Raw genomic sequence first — 24,718 nt, 5'->3', positions numbered from 1 at the left:
GTGTGTGTGTGTGTGTGTGTGTGAGGCTCTTTAGGGAAGAGACTGACAGAAGCCTGACTGAAGGATAAATGTTGAATAATACGTTAATTTCCTGTACACTGTACACCTTCTGTGTGTCTTCATGTGTGTGCTGGTTGGTGTTCATGTGTGTGTTGTGTGGCGTTCGTGTGTGTGTGTTATGTGGTGCTCATGTATGTGTTGGTTGGTGTCCATGTGTGTGTTCTGTGATGCTCATGTGTGTGTTGTGTGGTGTTCATGTGTGAGTTGTGTGGTGCTCATGTGTGTGTTGTGTGGTGTTCATGTGTGTGTTGGTTGGTGTCCATGTCTGTGTTGTGTAGTGTTCATGTGTGTGTTGTGTGGTGCTCATGTGTGTGATGTGTGGTGTCCATGAGTGTGTTGTGTGGTGTTCATGTGAGTGTTGTGTGGTGTTCATGTGTGTGTTGTGTAGGGGTGGATCAATACGGTTTTTTTCAAGGCCGATTCTGATTATTGGTAAGTTATGGAGGCTGAAAGATGATATTCGGGGCCGATATTCGGGGCCGATATTCAGTTGTAGTAAATGTAAAAAAAATTGTGACAAAATGTACAGCAGCATAAACCCAACACAAAGCAGCCTTTAAATGAACACGTTAGCTCGAATCTTGTGTAAACCAGAAAATATTTGAAAAAAAAAACAAGAGTGCATGGTTTTCAAGACGCCACATAACAATCTCAGTGGATTTATTTTTAAAAGAAAAATAAATATCTTCCACAATAAGAAAATGGAATGAATTAAACTGCATGGACAGCAGGAAGTAAACTGGTCAAACTGAATAATTATAATATTAAAATGACTCCACATGAACTGGTAAATAAAAATAAATAACTTCCACAATAAGAAAATGGAATGAATTTAACTGCATGGACAGCAGGAAGTAAACTGGTCAAACTGAATAATTATAATATTAAAATGACTCCACATGAATTGGTAAATAAAAATAAATAACTTCCACAATAAGAAAATGGAATGAATTAAACTGCATGGACAGCAGCAGGAAGTAAACTGGTCAAACTGAATAATTATAATATTAAAATGACTCCACATGAATTGGTAAATAAAAGAAATAACTTCCACAGTAAGAAAATGGAATGAATTAAACTGCATGGACAGCAGGAAGTAAACTGGTCAAACTGAATAATTATAATATTAAAATGACTCCACATGAATTGGTAAATAAAAATAAATAACTTCAACAAAAAGAAAATTTAACGAATTAAACTGCATGGACAGAAGGAAGTAAACTGGTCAAACTGAATAATTATATATTTAAAATGACTCCACATGAACTGGTAAATAAAAATAAATAACTTCCACAATAAGAAAATGGAATGAATTAAACTGCATGGACAGCAGGAAGTAAACTGGTCAAACTGAATAATTATAATATTAAAATGACTCCACATGAACTGGTAAATAAAAATAAATAACTTCCAAAATAATAAAATGGAATGAAATAAACTGCATGGACAGCAGGAAGTAAACTGGTCAAACTGAATAATTATAATATTAAAATGACTCCACATGAACTGGTAAATAAAAATAAATAACTTCCACAATAAGAAAATTTAATGAATTAAACTGCATGGACAGCAGGAAGTAAACTGGTCAAACTGAATAATTATAATATTAAAATGACTCCACATGAACTGGTAAATAAAAATAAATAACTTCCACAATAAGAAAATGGAATGAATTATACAGAATTGGACAGCAGGAAGTAAACTGGTCAAACTGAATAATTATAATATTAAAATGACTCCACATGAACTGGTAAATAAAAATAAATAACTTCCACAATAAGAAAATGGAATGAATTAAACTGCATGGACAGCAGGAAGTAAACTGGCCAAACTGAATAATTATAATATTGAAATGACTCCACATGAATTGGTAAATTAATGAATTAAACTGCATGGACAGCAGGAAGTAAACTGATCAAACTGAATAATTATAATATTAAAATGACTCCACATGAACTGGTAAATAAAAATAAATAACTTCCACAATAAGAAAATGGAATGAATTAAACTGAATGGACAGCAAGAAGTAAACTGGTCAAACTGAATAATTATAATATTAAAATGACTCCACATGAACTGGTAAATAAAAATAAATAACTTCCACAATAAGAAAATGGAATGAATTAAACTGCATGGACAGCAAGAAGTAAACTGGTCAAACCGAATAATTAAATATTTAAAATGACTCCACATGAACTGGTAAATAAAAATAAATAACTTCCACAATAAGAAAATGGAATGAATTAAACTGCATGGACAGCAGGAAGTAAACTGGTCAAACTGAATAATTATAATATTAAAATGACTCCACATGAACTGGTAAATAAAAATAAATAACTTCCAAAATAATAAAATGGAATGAAATAAACTGCATGGACAGCAGGAAGTAAACTGGTCAAACTGAATAATTATAATATTAAAATGACTCCACATGAACTGGTAAATAAAAATAAATAACTTCCACAATAAGAAAATTTAATGAATTAAACTGCATGGACAGCAGGAAGTAAACTGGTCAAACTGAATAATTATAATATTAAAATGACTCCACATGAACTGGTAAATAAAAATAAATAACTTCCACAATAAGAAAATGGAATGAATTATACAGAATTGGACAGCAGGAAGTAAACTGGTCAAACTGAATAATTATAATATTAAAATGACTCCACATGAACTGGTAAATAAAAATAAATAACTTCCACAATAAGAAAATGGAATGAATTAAACTGCATGGACAGCAGGAAGTAAACTGGCCAAACTGAATAATTATAATATTGAAATGACTCCACATGAATTGGTAAATTAATGAATTAAACTGCATGGACAGCAGGAAGTAAACTGGTCAAACTGAATAATTATAATATTAAAATGACTCCACATGAACTGGTAAATAAAAATAAATAACTTCCACAATAAGAAAATGGAATGAATTAAACTGCATGGACAGCAGGAAGTAAACTGGTCAAACTGAATAATTATAATATTAAAATGACTCCACATGAACTGGTAAATAAAAATAAATAACTTCCAAAATAATAAAATGGAATGAAATAAACTGCATGGACAGCAGGAAGTAAACTGGTCAAACTGAATAATTATAATATTAAAATAACTCCACATGAACTGGTAAATAAAAATAAATAACTTCCACAATAAGAAAATTTAATGAATTAAACTGCATGGACAGCAGGAAGTAAACTGGTCAAACTGAATAATTATAATATTAAAATGACTCCACATGAACTGGTAAATAAAAATAAAAAACTTCCACAATAAGAAAATGGAATGAATTATACAGAATTGGACAGCAGGAAGTAAACTGGTCAAACTGAATAATTATAATATTAAAATGACTCCACATGAACTGGTAAATAAAAATAAATAACTTCCACAATAAGAAAATGGAATGAATTAAACTGCATGGACAGCAGGAAGTAAACTGGCCAATCTGAATAATTATAATATTGAAATGACTCCACATGAATTGGTAAATTAATGAATTAAACTGCATGGACAGCAGGAAGTAAACTGGTCAAACTGAATAATTATAATATTAAAATGACTCCACATGAACTGGTAAATAAAAATAAATAACTTCCACAATAAGAAAATGGAATGAATTAAACTGCATGGACAGCAGGAAGTAAACTGGTCAAACTGAATAATTATAATATTAAAATGACTCCACATGAACTGGTAAATAAAAATAAATAACTTCCAAAATAATAAAATGGAATGAAATAAACTGCATGGACAGCAGGAAGTAAACTGGTCAAACTGAATAATTATAATATTAAAATGACTCCACATGAACTGGTAAATAAAAATAAATAACTTCCACAATAAGAAAATTTAATGAATTAAACTGCATGGACAGCAGGAAGTAAACTGGTCAAACTGAATAATTTTAATATTAAAATGACTCCACATGAATTGGTAAATAAAAATAAATAACTTCCACAATAAGAAAATGGAATGAATTAAACTGCATGGACAGCAGGAAGTAAACTGGTCAAACTGAATAATTATAATATTAAAATGACTCCACATGAACTGGTAAATAAAAATAAATAACTTCCACAATAAGAAAATGGAATGAATTAAACAGAATTGGAAAGCAGGAAGTAAACTGGTCAAACTGAATAATTATAATATTAAAATGACTCCACATGAATTGGTAAATAAAAATAAATAACTTCCACAATAAGAAAATGGAATGAATTAAACTGCATGGACAGCAAGAAGTAAACTGGTCAAACTGAATAATTATAATATTAAAATGACGCCACATGAAATGGTAAATAAAAATAAATAACTTCCACAATAAGCAAATGGAATGAATTAAACTGCATGGACAGCAGGAAGTAAACTGGTCAAACTGAATAATTATAATATTAAAATGACTCCACATGAACTGGTAAATAAAAATAAATAACTTCCACAATAAGAAAATGGAATGAATTAAACTGCATGTACAGCAGGAAGTAAACTGGTCAAACTGAATAATTATATTATTAAAATGACTCCACATGAACTGGTAAATAAAAATAAATAACTTCCACAATAAGAAAATGGAATGAATTAAACTGCATGGACAGCAGGAAGTAAACTGGTCAAACTGAATAATTATAATATTAAAATGACTCCACATGAACTGGTAAATAAAAATAAATAACTTCCACAATAAGAAAATGGAATGAATTAAACTGCATGGACAGCAGGAAGTAAACTGACCAAACTGAATAATTATAATATTAAAATGACTCCACATGAACTGGTAAATAAAAATAAATAACTTCCACAATAAGAAAATGGAATGAATTAAACTGCATGGACAGCAGGAAGTAAACTGGTCAAACTGAATAATTATAATATTAAAATTAATCCACATGAATTGGTAAATAAAAATAAATAACTTCCACAATAAGAAAATGGAATGAATTAAACTGCATGGACAGCAAGAAGTAAACTGGTCAAACTGAATAATTATAATATTAAAATGACTCCACATGAACTGGTAAATAAAAATAAATAACTTCCACAATAAGAAAATGGAATGAATTATACAGAATTGGACAGCAGGAAGTAAACTGGTCAAACTGAATAATTATAATATTAAAATGACTCCACATGAACTGGTAAATAAAAATAAATAACTTCCACAATAAGAAAATGGAATGAATTAAACTGAATGGACAGCAAGAAGTAAACTGGTCAAACTGAATAATTTTAATATTAAAATGACTCCACATGAACTGGTAAATAAAAATAAATAACTTCCACAATAAGAAAATGGAATGAATTAAACTGCATGGACAGCAAGAAGTAAACTGGTCAAACTGAATAATTATATATTTAAAATGACTCCACATGAACTGGTAAATAAAAATAAATAACTTCCACGATAAGAAAATGGAATGAATTAAACTGCATGGACAGCAGGAAGTAAACTGGTCAAACTGAATAATTATAATATTAAAATGACTCCACATGAACTGGTAAATAAAAATAAATAACTTCCAAAATAATAAAATGGAATGAAATAAACTGCATGGACAGCAGGAAGTAAACTGGTCAAACTGAATAATTATAATATTAAAATGACTCCACATGAACTGGTAAATAAAAATAAATAACTTCCACAATAAGAAAATTTAATGAATTAAACTGCATGGACAGCAGGAAGTAAACTGGTCAAACTGAATAATTATAATATTAAAATGACTCCACATGAACTGGTAAATAAAAATAAATAACTTCCACAATAAGAAAATGGAATGAATTATACAGAATTGGACAGCAGGAAGTAAACTGGTCAAACTGAATAATTATAATATTAAAATGACTCCACATGAACTGGTAAATAAAAATAAATAACTTCCACAATAAGAAAATGGAATGAATTAAACTGCATGGACAGCAGGAAGTAAACTGGCCAAACTGAATAATTATAATATTGAAATGACTCCACATGAATTGGTAAATTAATGAATTAAACTGCATGGACAGCAGGAAGTAAACTGGTCAAACTGAATAATTATAATATTAAAATGACTCCACATGAACTGGTAAATAAAAATAAATAACTTCCACAATAAGAAAATGGAATGAATTAAACTGCATGGACAGCAGGAAGTAAACTGGTCAAACTGAATAATTATAATATTAAAATGACTCCACATGAACTGGTAAATAAAAATAAATAACTTCCACAATAAGAAAATGGAATGAATTAAACTGCATGGACAGCAGGAAGTAAACTGGTCAAACTGAATAATTATAATATTAAAATGACTCCACATGAACTGGTAAATAAAAATAAATAACTTCCACAATAAGAAAATGGAATGAATTAAGCTGAATGGACAGCAAGAAGTAAACTGGTCAAACTGAATAATTATAATATTAAAATGACTCCACATGAACTGGTAAATAAAAATAAATAACTTCCACAATAAGAAAATGGAATGAATTAAACTGCATGGACAGCAAGAAGTAAACTGGTCAAACTGAATAATTATATATTTAAAATGACTCCACATGAACTGGTAAATAAAAATAAATAACTTCCACAATAAGAAAATGGAATGAATTAAACTGCATGGACAGCAGGAAGTAAACTGGTCAAACTGAATAATTATAATATTAAAATGACTCCACATGAACTGGTAAATAAAAATAAATAACTTCCACAATAAGAAAATGGAATGAATTAAACAGAATTGGAAAGCAGGAAGTAAACTGGTCAAACTGAATAATTATAATATTAAAATGACTCCACATGAATTGGTAAATAAAAATAAATAACTTCCACAATAAGAAAATGGAATGAATTAAACTGCATGGACAGCAAGAAGTAAACTGGTCAAACTGAATAATTATAATATTGAAATGACTCCACATGAATTGGTAAATTAATGAATTAAACTGCATGGACAGCAGGAAGTAAACTGGTCAAACTGAATAATTATAATATTAAAATGACTCCACATGAACTGGTAAATAAAAATAAATAACTTCCACAATAAGAAAATGGAATGAATTAAACAGAATTGGAAAGCAGAAAGTAAACTGGTCAAACTGAATAATTATAATATTAAAATGACGCAACATGAAATGGTAAATAAAAATAAATAACTTCCACAATAAGCAAATGGAATGAATTAAACTGCATGGACAGCAGGAAGTAAACTGGTCAAACTGAATAATTATAATATTAAAATGACTCCACATGAACTGGTAAATAAAAATAAATAACTTCCACAATAAGAAAATGGAATGAATTAAACTGCATGTACAGCACGAAGTAAACTGGTCAAACTGAATAATTATATTATTAAAATGACTCCACATGAACTGGTAAATAAAAATAAATAACTTCCACAATAAGAAAATGGAATGAATTAAACTGCATGGACAGCAGGAAGTAAACTGGTCAAACTGAATAATTATAATATTAAAATGACTCCACATGAACTGGTAAATAAAAATAAATAACTTCCACAATAAGAAAATGGAATGAATTAAACTGCATGGACAGCAGGAAGTAAACTGACCAAACTGAATAATTATAATATTAAAATGACTCCACATGAACTGGTAAATAAAAATAAATAACTTCCACAATAAGAAAATGGAATGAATTAAACTGCATGGACAGCAGGAAGTAAACTGGTCAAACTGAATAATTATAATATTAAAATTAATCCACATGAATTGGTAAATAAAAATAAATAACTTCCACAATAAGAAAATGGAATGAATTAAACTGCATGGACAGCAAGAAGTAAACTGGTCAAACTGAATAATTATAATATTAAAATGACTCCACATGAACTGGTAAATAAAAATAAATAACTTCCACAATAAGAAAATGGAATGAATTAAACAGAATTGGAAAGCAGGAAGTAAACTAGTCAAACTGAATAATTATAATATTAAAATGACTCCACATGAATTGGTAAATAAAAATAAATAACTTCCACAATAAGAAAATGGAATGAATTAAACTGCATGGACAGCAAGAAGTAAACTGGTCAAACTGAATAATTATAATATTAAAATGACGCCACATGAAATGGTAAATAAAAATAAATAACTTCCACAATAAGCAAATGGAATGAATTAAACTGCATGGACAGCAGGAAGTAAACTGGTCAAACTGAATAATTATAATATTAAAATGACTCCACATGAACTGGTAAATAAAAATAAATAACTTCCACAATAAGAAAATGGAATGAATTAAACTGCATGTACAGCAGGAAGTAAACTGGTCAAACTGAATAATTATATTATTAAAATGACTCCACATGAACTGGTAAATAAAAATAAATAACTTCCACAATAAGAAAATGGAATGAATTAAACTGCATGGACAGCAGGAAGTAAACTGGCCAAACTGAATAATTATAATATTAAAATGACTCCACATGAACTGGTAAATAAAAATAAATAACTTCCACAATAAGAAAATGGAATGAATTAAACTGCATGGACAGCAGGAAGTAAACTGGCCAAACTGAATAATTATAATATTGAAATGACTCCACATGAATTGGTAAATTAATGAATTAAACTGCATGGACAGCAGGAAGTAAACTGGTCAAACTGAATAATTATAATATTAAATGACTCCACATGAACTGGTAAATAAAAATAAATAACTTCCACAATAAGAAAATGGAATGAATTAAACTGCATGGACAGCAGGAAGTAAACTGGTCAAACTGAATAATTATAATATTAAAATGACTCCACATGAACTGGTAAATAAAAATAAATAACTTCCACAATAAGAAAATGGAATGAATGAAACAGAATTGGACAGCAGGAAGTAAACTGGTCAAACTGAATAATTATAATATTAAAATGACTCCACATGAATTGGTAAATAAAAATAAATAACTTCCACAATAAGAAAATGGAATGAATTAAACTGCATGGACAGCAAGAAGTAAACTGACCAAACTGAATAATTATAATATTAAAATGACTCCACATGAATTGGTAAATATAAATAAATAACTTCCACAATAAGAAAATTTAATGAATTAAACTGCATGGACAGCAGGAAGTAAACTGGTCAAATTGAATAATTATAATATTAAAATGACTCCACATGAATTGGTAAATAAAATGAATAACTTCCACAGTAAGAAAATGGAATGAATTAAACTGCATGGACAGCAGGAAGTAAACTGGTCAAACTGAATAATTATAATATTAAAATGGCTCCACATGAACTGGTAAATAAAATGAATAACTTCCACAGTAAGAAAATGGAATGAAATTAACTGCATGGACAGCAGGAAGTAAACTGGTCAAACTGAATAATTATAATATTAAAATGACTCCACATGAACTGGTAAATAAAAATAAATAACTTCCAAAATAAGAAAATTTAATGAATTAAACAGAATTGGACAGCAGGAAGTAAACTGGACAAACTGAATAATTATAATATTAAAATGACTCCTCATGAACTGGTAAATAAAAATAAATAACTTCCACAATAAGAAAATGGAATGAATTGAACTGCATGGACAGCAGGAAGTAAACTGGTCAAACTGAATAATTATAATATTAAAATTACTCCACATGAACTGGTAAATAAAAATAAATAACTTCCACAATAAGAAATGGAATGAATTAAACTGCATGGACAGCAAGAATTAAACTGACCAAACTGAATAATTATCATATTAAAATAACTCCACATGAATTGGTAAATAAAATAAATAACTTCCACAGTAAGAAAATGGAATGAATTAAACTGCATGGACAGCAGGAAGTAAACTGGCCAAACTGAATAATTATAATATTAAAATGACTCCACATGAATTGGTAAATAAAAATAAATAACTTCCACAATAAGAAAATTTAATGAATTAAACAGAATTGGACAGCAGGAAGTAAACTGGTCAAACTGAATAATTATAATATTAAAATGACTCCACATGAACTGGTAAATAAAAATAAATAACTTCCACAATAAGAAAATGGAATGAATTGAACTGCATGGACAGCAGGAAGTAAACTCGTCAAACTGAATAATTATAATATTAAAATTACTCCACATGAACTGGTAAATAAAAATAAATAACTTCCACAATAAGAAATGGAATGAATTAAACTGCATGGACAGCAAGAATTAAACTGACCAAACTGAATAATTATCATATTAAAATAACTCCACATGAATTGGTAAATAAAATAAATAACTTCCACAGTAAGAAAATGGAATGAATTAAACTGCATGGACAGCAGGAAGTAAACTGGCCAAACTGAATAATTATAATATTAAAATGACTCCACATGAATTGGTAAATAAAAATAAATAACTTCCACAATAAGAAAATGGAATGAATTAAACAGAATTGGACAGCAGGAAGTAAACTGGTCAAACTGAATAATTATAATATTAAAATGACTCCACATGAACTGGTAAATAAAAATAAATAACTTCCACAATAAGAAAATGGAATGAATTAAACTGCATGGACAGCAGGAAGTAAACTGGCCAAACTGAATAATTATAATATTGAAATGACTCCACATGAATTGGTAAATTAATGAATTAAACTGCATGGACAGCAGGAAGTAAACTGGTCAAACTGAATAATTATAATATTAAAATGACTCCACATGAACTGGTAAATAAAAATAAATAACTTCCACAATAAGAAAATGGAATGAATTAAACTGCATGGACAGCAGGAAGTAAACTGGCCAAACTGAATAATTATAATATTGAAATGACTCCACATGAACTGGTAAATAAAAATAAATAACTTCCACAATAAGAAATGGAATGAATTAAACTGCATGGACAGCAAGAATTAAACTGACCAAACTGAATAATTATCATATTAAAATAACTCCACATGAATTGGTAAATAAAATAAATAACTTCCACAGTAAGAAAATGGAATGAATTAAACTGCATGGACAGCAGGAAGTAAACTGGCCAAACTGAATAATTATAATATTAAAATGACTCCACATGAATTGGTAAATAAAAATAAATAACTTCCACAATAAGAAAATGGAATGAATTAAACAGAATTGGAAAGCAGGAAGTAAACTGGTCAAACTGAATAATTATAATATTAAAATGACTCCACATGAACTGGTAAATAAAAATAAATAACTTCCACAATAAGAAAATGGAATGAATTGAACTGCATGGACAGCAGGAAGTAAACTCGTCAAACTGAATAATTATAATATTAAAATTACTCCACATGAACTGGTAAATAAAAATAAATAACTTCCACAATAAGAAATGGAATGAATTAAACTGCATGGACAGCAAGAATTAAACTGACCAAACTGAATAATTATCATATTAAAATAACTCCACATGAATTGGTAAATAAAATAAATAACTTCCACAGTAAGAAAATGGAATGAATTAAACTGCATGGACAGCAGGAAGTAAACTGGCCAAACTGAATAATTATAATATTGAAATGACTCCACATGAATTGGTAAATTAATGAATTAAACTGCATGGACAGCAGGAAGTAAACTGGTCAAACTGAATAATTATAATATTAAAATGACTCCACATGAACTGGTAAATAAAAATAAATAACTTCCACAATAAGAAAATGGAATGAATTAAACTGCATGGACAGCAGGAAGTAAACTGGCCAAACTGAATAATTATAATATTGAAATGACTCCACATGAACTGGTAAATAAAAATAAATAACTTCCACAATAAGAAATGGAATGAATTAAACTGCATGGACAGCAAGAATTAAACTGACCAAACTGAATAATTATCATATTAAAATAACTCCACATGAATTGGTAAATAAAATAAATAACTTCCACAGTAAGAAAATGGAATGAATTAAACTGCATGGACAGCAGGAAGTAAACTGGCCAAACTGAATAATTATAATATTAAAATGACTCCACATGAATTGGTAAATAAAAATAAATAACTTCCACAATAAGAAAATGGAATGAATTAAACAGAATTGGAAAGCAGGAAGTAAACTGGTCAAACTGAATAATTATAATATTAAAATGACTCCACATGAACTGGTAAATAAAAATAAATAACTTCCACAATAAGAAAATGGAATGAATTAAACTGCATGGACAGCAGGAAGTAAACTGGTCAAACTGATTAATTATAATATTGAAATGACTCCACATGAATTGGTAAATTAATGAATTAAACTGCTTGGACAGCAGGAAGTAAACTGGTCAAACTGAATAATTATAATATTAAAATGACTCCACATGAACTGGTAAATAAAAATAAATAACTTCCACAATAAGAAAATGGAATGAATTAAACTGCATGGACAGCAAGAAGAAAACTGGTCAAACTGAATAATTATAATATTAAAATGACTCCACATGAACTGGTAAATAAAAATAAATAACTTCCACAATAAGAAAATGGAATGAATTAAACTGCATGGACAGCAGGAAGTAAACTGGTCAAACTGAATAATTATAATATTAAAATGACTCCACATGAACTGGTAAATAAAAATAAATAACTTCCACAATAAGAAAATGGAATGAATTAAACTGCATGGACAGCAGGAAGTAAACTGGCCAAACTGAATAATTATAATATTAAAATGACTCCACATGAACTGGTAAATAAAAATAAATAACTTCCACAATAAGAAAATGGAATGAATTAAACTGCATGGACAGCAGGAAGTAAACTGGCCAAACTGAATAATTATAATATTGAAATGACTCCACATGAATTGGTAAATTAATGAATTAAACTGCATGGACAGCAGGAAGTAAACTGGTCAAACTGAATAATTATAATATTAAAATGACTCCACATGAACTGGTAAATAAAAATAAATAACTTCCACAATAAGAAAATGGAATGAATTAAACTGCATGGACAGCAGGAAGTAAACTGGTCAAACTGAATAATTATAATATTAAAATGACTCCACATGAACTGGTAAATAAAAATAAATAACTTCCACAATAAGAAAATTTAATGAATTAAACAGAATTGGACAGCAGGAAGTAAACTGGTCAAACTGAATAATTATAATATTAAAATGACTCCACATGAACTGGTAAATAAAAATAAATAACTTCCACAATAAGAAAATGGAATGAATTGAACTGCATGGACAGCAGGAAGTAAACTCGTCAAACTGAATAATTATAATATTAAAATTACTCCACATGAACTGGTAAATAAAAATAAATAACTTCCACAATAAGAAATGGAATGAATTAAACTGCATGGACAGCAAGAATTAAACTGACCAAACTGAATAATTATCATATTAAAATAACTCCACATGAATTGGTAAATAAAATAAATAACTTCCACAGTAAGAAAATGGAATGAATTAAACTGCATGGACAGCAGGAAGTAAACTGGCCAAACTGAATAATTATAATATTAAAATGACTCCACATGAATTGGTAAATAAAAATAAATAACTTCCACAATAAGAAAATGGAATGAATTAAACAGAATTGGACAGCAGGAAGTAAACTGGTCAAACTGAATAATTATAATATTAAAATGACTCCACATGAACTGGTAAATAAAAATAAATAACTTCCACAATAAGAAAATGGAATGAATTAAACTGCATGGACAGCAGGAAGTAAACTGGTCAAACTGATTAATTATAATATTGAAATGACTCCACATGAATTGGTAAATTAATGAATTAAACTGCTTGGACAGCAGGAAGTAAACTGGTCAAACTGAATAATTATAATATTAAAATGACTCCACATGAACTGGTAAATAAAAATATATAACTTCCACAATAAGAAAATGGAATGAATTAAACTGCATGGACAGCAAGAAGAAAACTGGTCAAACTGAATAATTATAATATTAAAATGACTCCACATGACCTGATAAATAAAAATAAATAACTTCCACAATAAGAAAATGGAATGAATTAAACTGCATGGACAGCAGGAAGTAAACTGGTCAAACTGAATAATTATAATATTAAAATGACTCCACATGAACTGGTAAATAAAAATAAATAACTTCCACAATAAGAAAATGGAATGAATTAAACTGCATGGACAGCAGGAAGTAAACTGGCCAAACTGAATAATTATAATATTAAAATGACTCCACATGAACTGGTAAATAAAAATAAATAACTTCCACAATAAGAAAATGGAATGAATTAAACTGCATGGACAGCAGGAAGTAAACTGGCCAAACTGAATAATTATAATATTAAAATGACTCCACATGAATTGGTAAATAAAAATAAATAACTTCCACAATAAGAAAATTTAATGAATTAAACAGAATTGGACAGCAGGAAGTAAACTGGTCAAACTGAATAATTATAATATTAAAATGACTCCACATGAACTGGTAAATAAAAATAAATAACTTCCACAATAAGAAAATGGAATGAATTGAACTGCATGGACAGCAGGAAGTAAACTCGTCAAACTGAATAATTATAATATTAAAATTACTCCACATGAACTGGTAAATAAAAATAAATAACTTCCACAATAAGAAATGGAATGAATTAAACTGCATGGACAGCAAGAATTAAACTGACCAAACTGAATAATTATCATATTAAAATAACTCCACATGAATTGGTAAATAAAATAAATAACTTCCACAGTAAGAAAATGGAATGAATTAAACTGCATGGACAGCAGGAAGTAAACTGGCCAAACTGAATAATTATAATATTAAAATGACTCCACATGAATTGGTAAATAAAAATAAATAACTTCCACAATAAGAAAATGGAATGAATTAAACAGAATTGGACAGCAGGAAGTAAACTGGTCAAACTCAATAATTATAATATTAAAATGACTCCACATGAACTGGTAAATAAAAATAAATAACTTCCACAATAAGAAAATGGAATGAATTAAACTGCATGGACAGCAGGAAGTAAACTGGTCAAACTGATTAATTATAATATTGAAATGACTCCACATGAATTGGTAAATTAATGAATTAAACTGCTTGGACAGCAGGAAGTAAACTGGTCAAACTGAATAATTATAATATTAAAATGACTCCACATGAACTGGTAAATAAAAATATATAACTTCCACAATAAGAAAATGGAATGAATTAAACTGCATGGACAGCAAGAAGAAAACTGGTCAAACTGAATAATTATAATATTAAAATGACTCCACATGAACTGATAAATAAAAATAAATAACTTCCACAATAAGAAAATGGAATGAATTAAACTGCATGGACAGCAGGAAGTAAACTGGTCAAACTGAATAATTATAATATTAAAATGACTCCACATGAACTGGTAAATAAAAATAAATAACTTCCACAATAAGAAAATGGAATGAATTAAACTGCATGGACAGCAGGAAGTAAACTGGCCAAACTGAATAATTATAATATTAAAATGACTCCACATGAACTGGTAAATAAAAATAAATAACTTCCACAATAAGAAAAAGGAATGAATTAAACTGCATGGACAGCAGGAAGTAAACTGGCCAAACTGAATAATTATAATATTGAAATGACTCCACATGAATTGGTAAATTAATGAATTAAACTGCATGGACAGCAGGGAGTAAACTGGTCAAACTGAATAATTATAATATTAAAATGACTCCACATGAACTGGTAAATAAAAATAAATAACTTCCACAATAAGAAAATGGAATGAATTAAACTGCATGGACAGCAGGAAGTAAACTGGTCAAACTGAATAATTATAATATTAAAATGACTCCACATGAACTGGTAAATAAAAATAAATAACTTCCACAATAAGAAATGGAATGAATTAAACTGCATGGACAGCAAGAATTAAACTGACCAAACTGAATAATTATCATATTAAAATAACTCCACATGAATTGGTAAATAAAATAAATAACTTCCACAGTAAGAAAATGGAATGAATTAAACTGCATGGACAGCAGGAAGTAAACTGGCCAAACTGAATAATTATAATATTAAAATGACTCCACATGAATTGGTAAATAAAAATAAATAACTTCCACAATAAGAAAATGGAATGAATTAAACAGAATTGGAAAGCAGGAAGTAAACTGGTCAAACTGAATAATTATAATATTAAAATGACTCCACATGAACTGGTAAATAAAAATAAATAACTTCCACAATAAGAAAATGGAATGAATTAAACTGCATGGACAGCAGGAAGTAAACTGGTCAAACTGATTAATTATAATATTGAAATGACTCCACATGAATTGGTAAATTAATGAATTAAACTGCTTGGACAGCAGGAAGTAAACTGGTCAAACTGAATAATTATAATATTAAAATGACTCCACATGAACTGGTAAATAAAAATATATAACTTCCACAATAAGAAAATGGAATGAATTAAACTGCATGGACAGCAAGAAGAAAACTGGTCAAACTGAATAATTATAATATTAAAATGACTCCACATGAACTGATAAATAAAAATAAATAACTTCCACAATAAGAAAATGGAATGAATTAAACTGCATGGACAGCAGGAAGTAAACTGGTCAAACTGAATAATTATAATATTAAAATGACTCCACATGAACTGGTAAATAAAAATAAATAACTTCCACAATAAGAAAATGGAATGAATTAAACTGCATGGACAGCAGGAAGTAAACTGGCCAAACTGAATAATTATAATATTAAAATGACTCCACATGAACTGGTAAATAAAAATAAATAACTTCCACAATAAGAAAAAGGAATGAATTAAACTGCATGGACAGCAGGAAGTAAACTGGCCAAACTGAATAATTATAATATTGAAATGACTCCACATGAATTGGTAAATTAATGAATTAAACTGCATGGACAGCAGGAAGTAAACTGGTCAAACTGAATAATTATAATATTAAAATGACTCCACATGAACTGGTAAATAAAAATAAATAACTTCCACAATAAGAAAATGGAATGAATTAAACTGCATGGACAGCAGGAAGTAAACTGGTCAAACTGAATAATTATAATATTAAAATGACTCCACATGAACTGGTAAATAAAAATAAATAACTTCCACAATAAGAAATGGAATGAATTAAACTGCATGGACAGCAAGAATTAAACTGACCAAACTGAATAATTATCATATTAAAATAACTCCACATGAATTGGTAAATAAAATAAATAACTTCCACAGTAAGAAAATGGAATGAATTAAACTGCATGGACAGCAGGAAGTAAACTGGCCAAACTGAATAATTATAATATTAAAATGACTCCACATGAATTGGTAAATAAAAATAAATAACTTCCACAATAAGAAAATGGAATGAATTAAACAGAATTGGAAAGCAGGAAGTAAACTGGTCAAACTGAATAATTATAATATTAAAATGACTCCACATGAACTGGTAAATAAAAATAAATAACTTCCACAATAAGAAAATGGAATGAATTAAACTGCATGGACAGCAGGAAGTAAACTGGTCAAACTGATTAATTATAATATTGAAATGACTCCACATGAATTGGTAAATTAATGAATTAAACTGCTTGGACAGCAGGAAGTAAACTGGTCAAACTGAATAATTATAATATTAAAATGACTCCACATGAACTGGTAAATAAAAATAAATAACTTCCACAATAAGAAAATGGAATGAATTAAACTGCATGGACAGCAAGAAGAAAACTGGTCAAACTGAATAATTATAATATTAAAATGACTCCACATGAACTGGTAAATAAAAATAAATAACTTCCACAATAAGAAAATGGAATGAATTAAACTGCATGGACAGCAGGAAGTAAACTGGTCAAACTGAATAATTATAATATTAAAATGACTCCACATGAACTGGTAAATAAAAATAAATAACTTCCACAATAAGAAAATGGAATGAATTAAACTGCATGGACAGCAGGAAGTAAACTGGCCAAACTGAATAATTATAATATTAAAATGACTCCACATGAACTGGTAAATAAAAATAAATAACTTCCACAATAAGAAAATGGAATGAATTAAACTGCATGGACAGCAGGAAGTAAACTGGCCAAACTGAATAATTATAATATTGAAATGACTCCACATGAATTGGTAAATTAATGAATTAAACTGCATGGACAGCAGGAAGTAAACTGGTCAAACTGAATAATTATAATATTAAAATGACTCCACATGAACTGGTAAATAAAAATAAATAACTTCCACAATAAGAAAATGGAATGAATTAAACTGCATGGACAGCAGGAAGTAAACTGGTCAAACTGAATAATTATAATATTAAAATGACTCCACATGAACTGGTAAATAAAAATAAATAACTTCCACAATAAGAAAATTTAATGAATTAAACAGAATTGGACAGCAGGAAGTAAACTGGTCAAACTGAATAATTATAATATTAAAATGACTCCACATGAACTGGTAAATAAAAATAAATAACTTCCACAATAAGAAAATGGAATGAATTGAACTGCATGGACAGCAGGAAGTAAACTCGTCAAACTGAATAATTATAATATTAAAATTACTCCACATGAACTGGTAAATAAAAATAAATAACTTCCACAATAAGAAATGGAATGAATTAAACTGCATGGACAGCAAGAATTAAACTGACCAAACTGAATAATTATCATATTAAAATAACTCCACATGAATTGGTAAATAAAATAAATAACTTCCACAGTAAGAAAATGGAATGAATTAAACTGCATGGACAGCAGGAAGTAAACTGGCCAAACTGAATAATTATAATATTAAAATGACTCCACATGAATTGGTAAATAAAAATAAATAACTTCCACAATAAGAAAATGGAATGAATTAAACAGAATTGGACAGCAGGAAGTAAACTGGTCAAACTGAATAATTATAATATTAAAATGACTCCACATGAACTGGTAAATAAAAATAAATAACTTCCACAATAAGAAAATGGAATGAATTAAACTGCATGGACAGCAGGAAGTAAACTGGTCAAACTGATTAATTATAATATTGAAATGACTCCACATGAATTGGTAAATTAATGAATTAAACTGCTTGGACAGCAGGAAGTAAACTGGTCAAACTGAATAATTATAATATTAAAATGACTCCACATGAACTGGTAAATAAAAATATATAACTTCCACAATAAGAAAATGGAATTATTAAACTGCATGGACAGCAAGAAGAAAACTGGTCAAACTGAATAATTATAATATTAAAATGACTCCACATGACCTGATAAATAAAAATAAATAACTTCCACAATAAGAAAATGGAATGAATTAAACTGCATGGACAGCAGGAAGTAAACTGGTCAAACTGAATAATTATAATATTAAAATGACTCCACATGAACTGGTAAATAAAAATAAATAACTTCCACAATAAGAAAATGGAATGAATTAAACTGCATGGACAGCAGGAAGTAAACTGGCCAAACTGAATAATTATAATATTAAAATGAATCCACATGAACTGGTAAATAAAAATAAATAACTTCCACAATAAGAAAATGGAATGAATTAAACTGCATGGACAGCAGGAAGTAAACTGGCCAAACTGAATAATTATAATATTGAAATGACTCCACATGAACTGGTAAATAAAAATAAATAACTTCCACAATAAGAAAATGGAATGAATGAAACAGAATTGGACAGCAGGAAGTAAACTGGTCAAACTGAATAATTATAATATTAAAATTACTCCACATGAACTGGTAAATAAAAATAAATAACTTCCACAATAAGAAATGGAATGAATTAAACTGCATGGACAGCAAGAATTAAACTGACCAAACTGAATAATTATCATATTAAAATAACTCCACATGAATTGGTAAATAAAATAAATAACTTCCACAGTAAGAAAATGGAATGAATTAAACTGCATGGACAGCAGGAAGTAAACTGGCCAAACTGAATAATTATAATATTAAAATGACTCCACATGAATTGGTAAATAAAAATAAATAACTTCCACAATAAGAAAATGGAATGAATTAAACAGAATTGGAAAGCAGGAAGTAAACTGGTCAAACTGAATAATTATAATATTAAAATGACTCCACATGAACTGGTAAATAAAAATAAATAACTTCCACAATAAGAAAATGGAATGAATTAAACTGCATGGACAGCAGGAAGTAAACTGGTCGAACTGAATAATTTTAATATTAAAATGACTCCACATGAATTGGTAAATAAAAATAAAAAACTTCCACAATAAGAAAATGGAATGAATTAAACTGCATGGACAGCGAGAAGTAAACTGGTCAAACTGAATAATTATAAGATTAAAATGACTCCACATGAACTGGTAAATAAAAATAAATAACTTCCACAATAAGAAAATGGAATGAATTAAACTGCATGGACAGCAGGAAGTAAACTGGTCAAACTGAATAATTATAATATTAAAATGACTCCACATGAACTGGTGAATAAAAATAAATAACTTCCACAATAAGAAAATGGAATGAATTAAACTGCATGGACAGCAGGAAGTAAACTGGTCAAACTGAATAATTATAATATTAAAATGACTCCACATGAATTGGTAAATAAAAATAAATAACTTCCACAATAAGAAAATGGAATGAATTAAACTGCATGGACAGCAGGAAGTAAACTGGCCAAACTGAATAATTATAATATTAAAATGACTCCACATGAACTGGTAAATAAAAATAAATAACTTCCACAATAAGAAAATGGAATGAATTAAACTGCATGGACAGCAGGAAGTAAACTGGCCAAACTGATTAATTATAATATTGAAATGACTCCACATGAACTGGTAAATAAATGAATTAAACTGCTTGGACAGCAGGAAGTAAACTGGTCAAACTGAATAATTATAATATTAAAATGACTCCACATGAACTGGTAAATAAAAATAAATAACTTCCACAATAAGAAAATGGAATGAATTAAACTGCATGGACAGCAGGAAGTAAACTGGCCAAACTGAATAATTATAATATTGAAATGACTCCACATGAATTGGTAAATTAATGAATTAAACTGCATGGACAGCAGGAAGTAAACTGGTCAAACTGAATAATTATAATATTAAAATGACTCCACATGAACTGGTAAATAAAAATAAATAACTTCCACAATAAGAAAATGGAATGAATTAAACTGCATGGACAGCAGGAAGTAAACTGGTCAAACTGAATAATTATAATATTAAAATGACTCCACATGAACTGGTAAATAAAAATAAATAACTTCCACAATAAGAAAATTTAATGAATTAAACAGAATTGGACAGCAGGAAGTAAACTGGTCAAACTGAATAATTATAATATTAAAATGACTCCACATGAACTGGTAAATAAAAATAAATAACTTCCACAATAAGAAAATGGAATGAATTGAACTGCATGGACAGCAGGAAGTAAACTCGTCAAACTGAATAATTATAATATTAAAATTACTCCACATGAACTGGTAAATAAAAATAAATAACTTCCACAATAAGAAATGGAATGAATTAAACTGCATGGACAGCAAGAATTAAACTGACCAAACTGAATAATTATCATATTAAAATAACTCCACATGAATTGGTAAATAAAATAAATAACTTCCACAGTAAGAAAATGGAATGAATTAAACTGCATGGACAGCAGGAAGTAAACTGGCCAAACTGAATAATTATAATATTAAAATGACTCCACATGAATTGGTAAATAAAAATAAATAACTTCCACAATAAGAAAATGGAATGAATTAAACAGAATTGGACAGCAGGAAGTAAACTGGTCAAACTGAATAATTATAATATTAAAATGACTCCACATGAACTGGTAAATAAAAATAAATAACTTCCACAATAAGAAAATGGAATGAATTAAACATCATGGACAGCAGGAAGTAAACTGGTCAAACTGATTAATTATAATATTGAAATGACTCCACATGAATTGGTAAATTAATGAATTAAACTGCTTGGACAGCAGGAAGTAAACTGGTCAAACTGAATAATTATAATATTAAAATGACTCCACATGAACTGGTAAATAAAAATATATAACTTCCACAATAAGAAAATGGAATGAATTAAACTGCATGGACAGCAAGAAGAAAACTGGTCAAACTGAATAATTATAATATTAAAATGACTCCACATGAACTGATAAATAAAAATAAATAACTTCCACAATAAGAAAATGGAATGAATTAAACTGCATGGACAGCAGGAAGTAAACTGGTCAAACTGAATAATTATAATATTAAAATGACTCCACATGAACTGGTAAATAAAAATAAATAACTTCCACAATAAGAAAATGGAATGAATTAAACTGCATGGACAGCAGGAAGTAAACTGGCCAAACTGAATAATTATAATATTAAAATGACTCCACATGAACTGGTAAATAAAAATAAATAACTTCCACAATAAGAAAATGGAATGAATTAAACTGCATGGACAGCAGGAAGTAAACTGGCCAAACTGAATAATTATAATATTGAAATGACTCCACATGAATTGGTAAATTAATGAATTAAACTGCATGGACAGCAGGAAGTAAACTGGTCAAACTGAATAATTATAATATTAAAATGACTCCACATGAACTGGTAAATAAAAATAAATAACTTCCACAATAAGAAAATGGAATGAATTAAACTGCATGGACAGCAGGAAGTAAACTGGTCAAACTGAATAATTATAATATTAAAATGACTCCACATGAACTGGTAAATAAAAATAAATAACTTCCACAATAAGAAAATGGAATGAATGAAACAGAATTGGACAGCAGGAAGTAAACTGGTCAAACTGAATAATTATAATATTAAAATTACTCCACATGAACTGGTAAATAAAAATAAATAACTTCCACAATAAGAAATGGAATGAATTAAACTGCATGGACAGCAAGAATTAAACTGACCAAACTGAATAATTATCATATTAAAATAACTCCACATGAATTGGTAAATAAAATAAATAACTTCCACAGTAAGAAAATGGAATGAATTAAACTGCATGGACAGCAGGAAGTAAACTGGCCAAACTGAATAATTATAATATTAAAATGACTCCACATGAATTGGTAAATAAAAATAAATAACTTCCACAATAAGAAAATGGAATGAATTAAACAGAATTGGAAAGCAGGAAGTAAACTGGTCAAACTGAATAATTATAATATTAAAATGACTCCACATGAACTGGTAAATAAAAATAAATAACTTCCACAATAAGAAAATGGAATGAATTAAACTGCATGGACAGCAGGAAGTAAACTGGTCGAACTGAATAATTTTAATATTAAAATGACTCCACATGAATTGGTAAATAAAAATAAAAAACTTCCACAATAAGAAAATGGAATGAATTAAACTGCATGGACAGCGAGAAGTAAACTGGTCAAACTGAATAATTATAATATTAAAATGACTCCACATGAATTGGTAAATTAATGAATTAAACTGCATGGACAGCAGGAAGTAAACTGGTCAAACTGATTAATTATAATATTGAAATGACTCCACATGAATTGGTAAATTAATGAATTAAACTGCTTGGACAGCAGGAAGTAAACTGGTCAAACTGAATAATTATAATATTAAAATGACTCCACATGAACTGGTAAATAAAAATATATAACTTCCACAATAAGAAAATGGAATGAATTAAACTGCATGGACAGCAAGAAGAAAACTGGTCAAACTGAATAATTATAATATTAAAATGACTCCACATGAACTGATAAATAAAAATAAATAACTTCCACAATAAGAAAATGGAATGAATTAAACTGCATGGACAGCAGGAAGTAAACTGGTCAAACTGAATAATTATAATATTAAAATGACTCCACATGAACTGGTAAATAAAAATAAATAACTTCCACAATAAGAAAATGGAATGAATTAAACTGCATGGACAGCAGGAAGTAAACTGGCCAAACTGAATAATTATAATATTAAAATGACTCCACATGAACTGGTAAATAAAAATAAATAACTTCCACAATAAGAAAATGGAATGAATTAAACTGCATGGACAGCAGGAAGTAAACTGGCCAAACTGAATAATTATAATATTGAAATGACTCCACATGAATTGGTAAATTAATGAATTAAACTGCATGGACAGCAGGAAGTAAACTGGTCAAACTGAATAATTATAATATTAAAATGACTCCACATGAACTGGTAAATAAAAATAAATAACTTCCACAATAAGAAAATGGAATGAATTAAACTGCATGGACAGCAGGAAGTAAACTGGTCAAACTGAATAATTATAATATTAAAATGACTCCACATGAACTGGTAAATAAAAATAAATAACTTCCACAATAAGAAAATGGAATGAATGAAACAGAATTGGACAGCAGGAAGTAAACTGGTCAAACTGAATAATTATAATATTAAAATTACTCCACATGAACTGGTAAATAAAAATAAAAAACTTCCACAATAAGAAATGGAATGAATTAAACTGCATGGACAGCAAGAATTAAACTGACCAAACTGAATAATTATCATATTAAAATAACTCCACATGAATTGGTAAATAAAATAAATAACTTCCACAGTAAGAAAATGGAATGAATTAAACTGCATGGACAGCAGGAAGTAAACTGGTCGAACTGAATAATTTTAATATTAAAATGACTCCACATGAATTGGTAAATAAAAATAAAAAACTTCCACAATAAGAAAATGGAATGAATT

General features: G+C 28.5%; 1 protein-coding gene across 3 annotated transcripts in view; it reads left to right on the top strand.

Annotated features, from left to right (window-relative positions):
- The window catches only part of LOC130115435 (regulator of G-protein signaling 3-like), a 458,149-nt gene that overhangs the window by 737 nt on the left and 432,694 nt on the right, over window positions 1-24,718 (top strand). The window lies entirely within an intron of this gene.

Source organism: Lampris incognitus, chromosome 1 (assembly GCF_029633865.1).
Source record: "Lampris incognitus isolate fLamInc1 chromosome 1, fLamInc1.hap2, whole genome shotgun sequence".
NCBI classification, from domain to species: Eukaryota; Metazoa; Chordata; class Actinopteri; order Lampriformes; family Lampridae; genus Lampris; species Lampris incognitus.
This window is presented reverse-complemented; position numbering and strand designations above follow the sequence as displayed.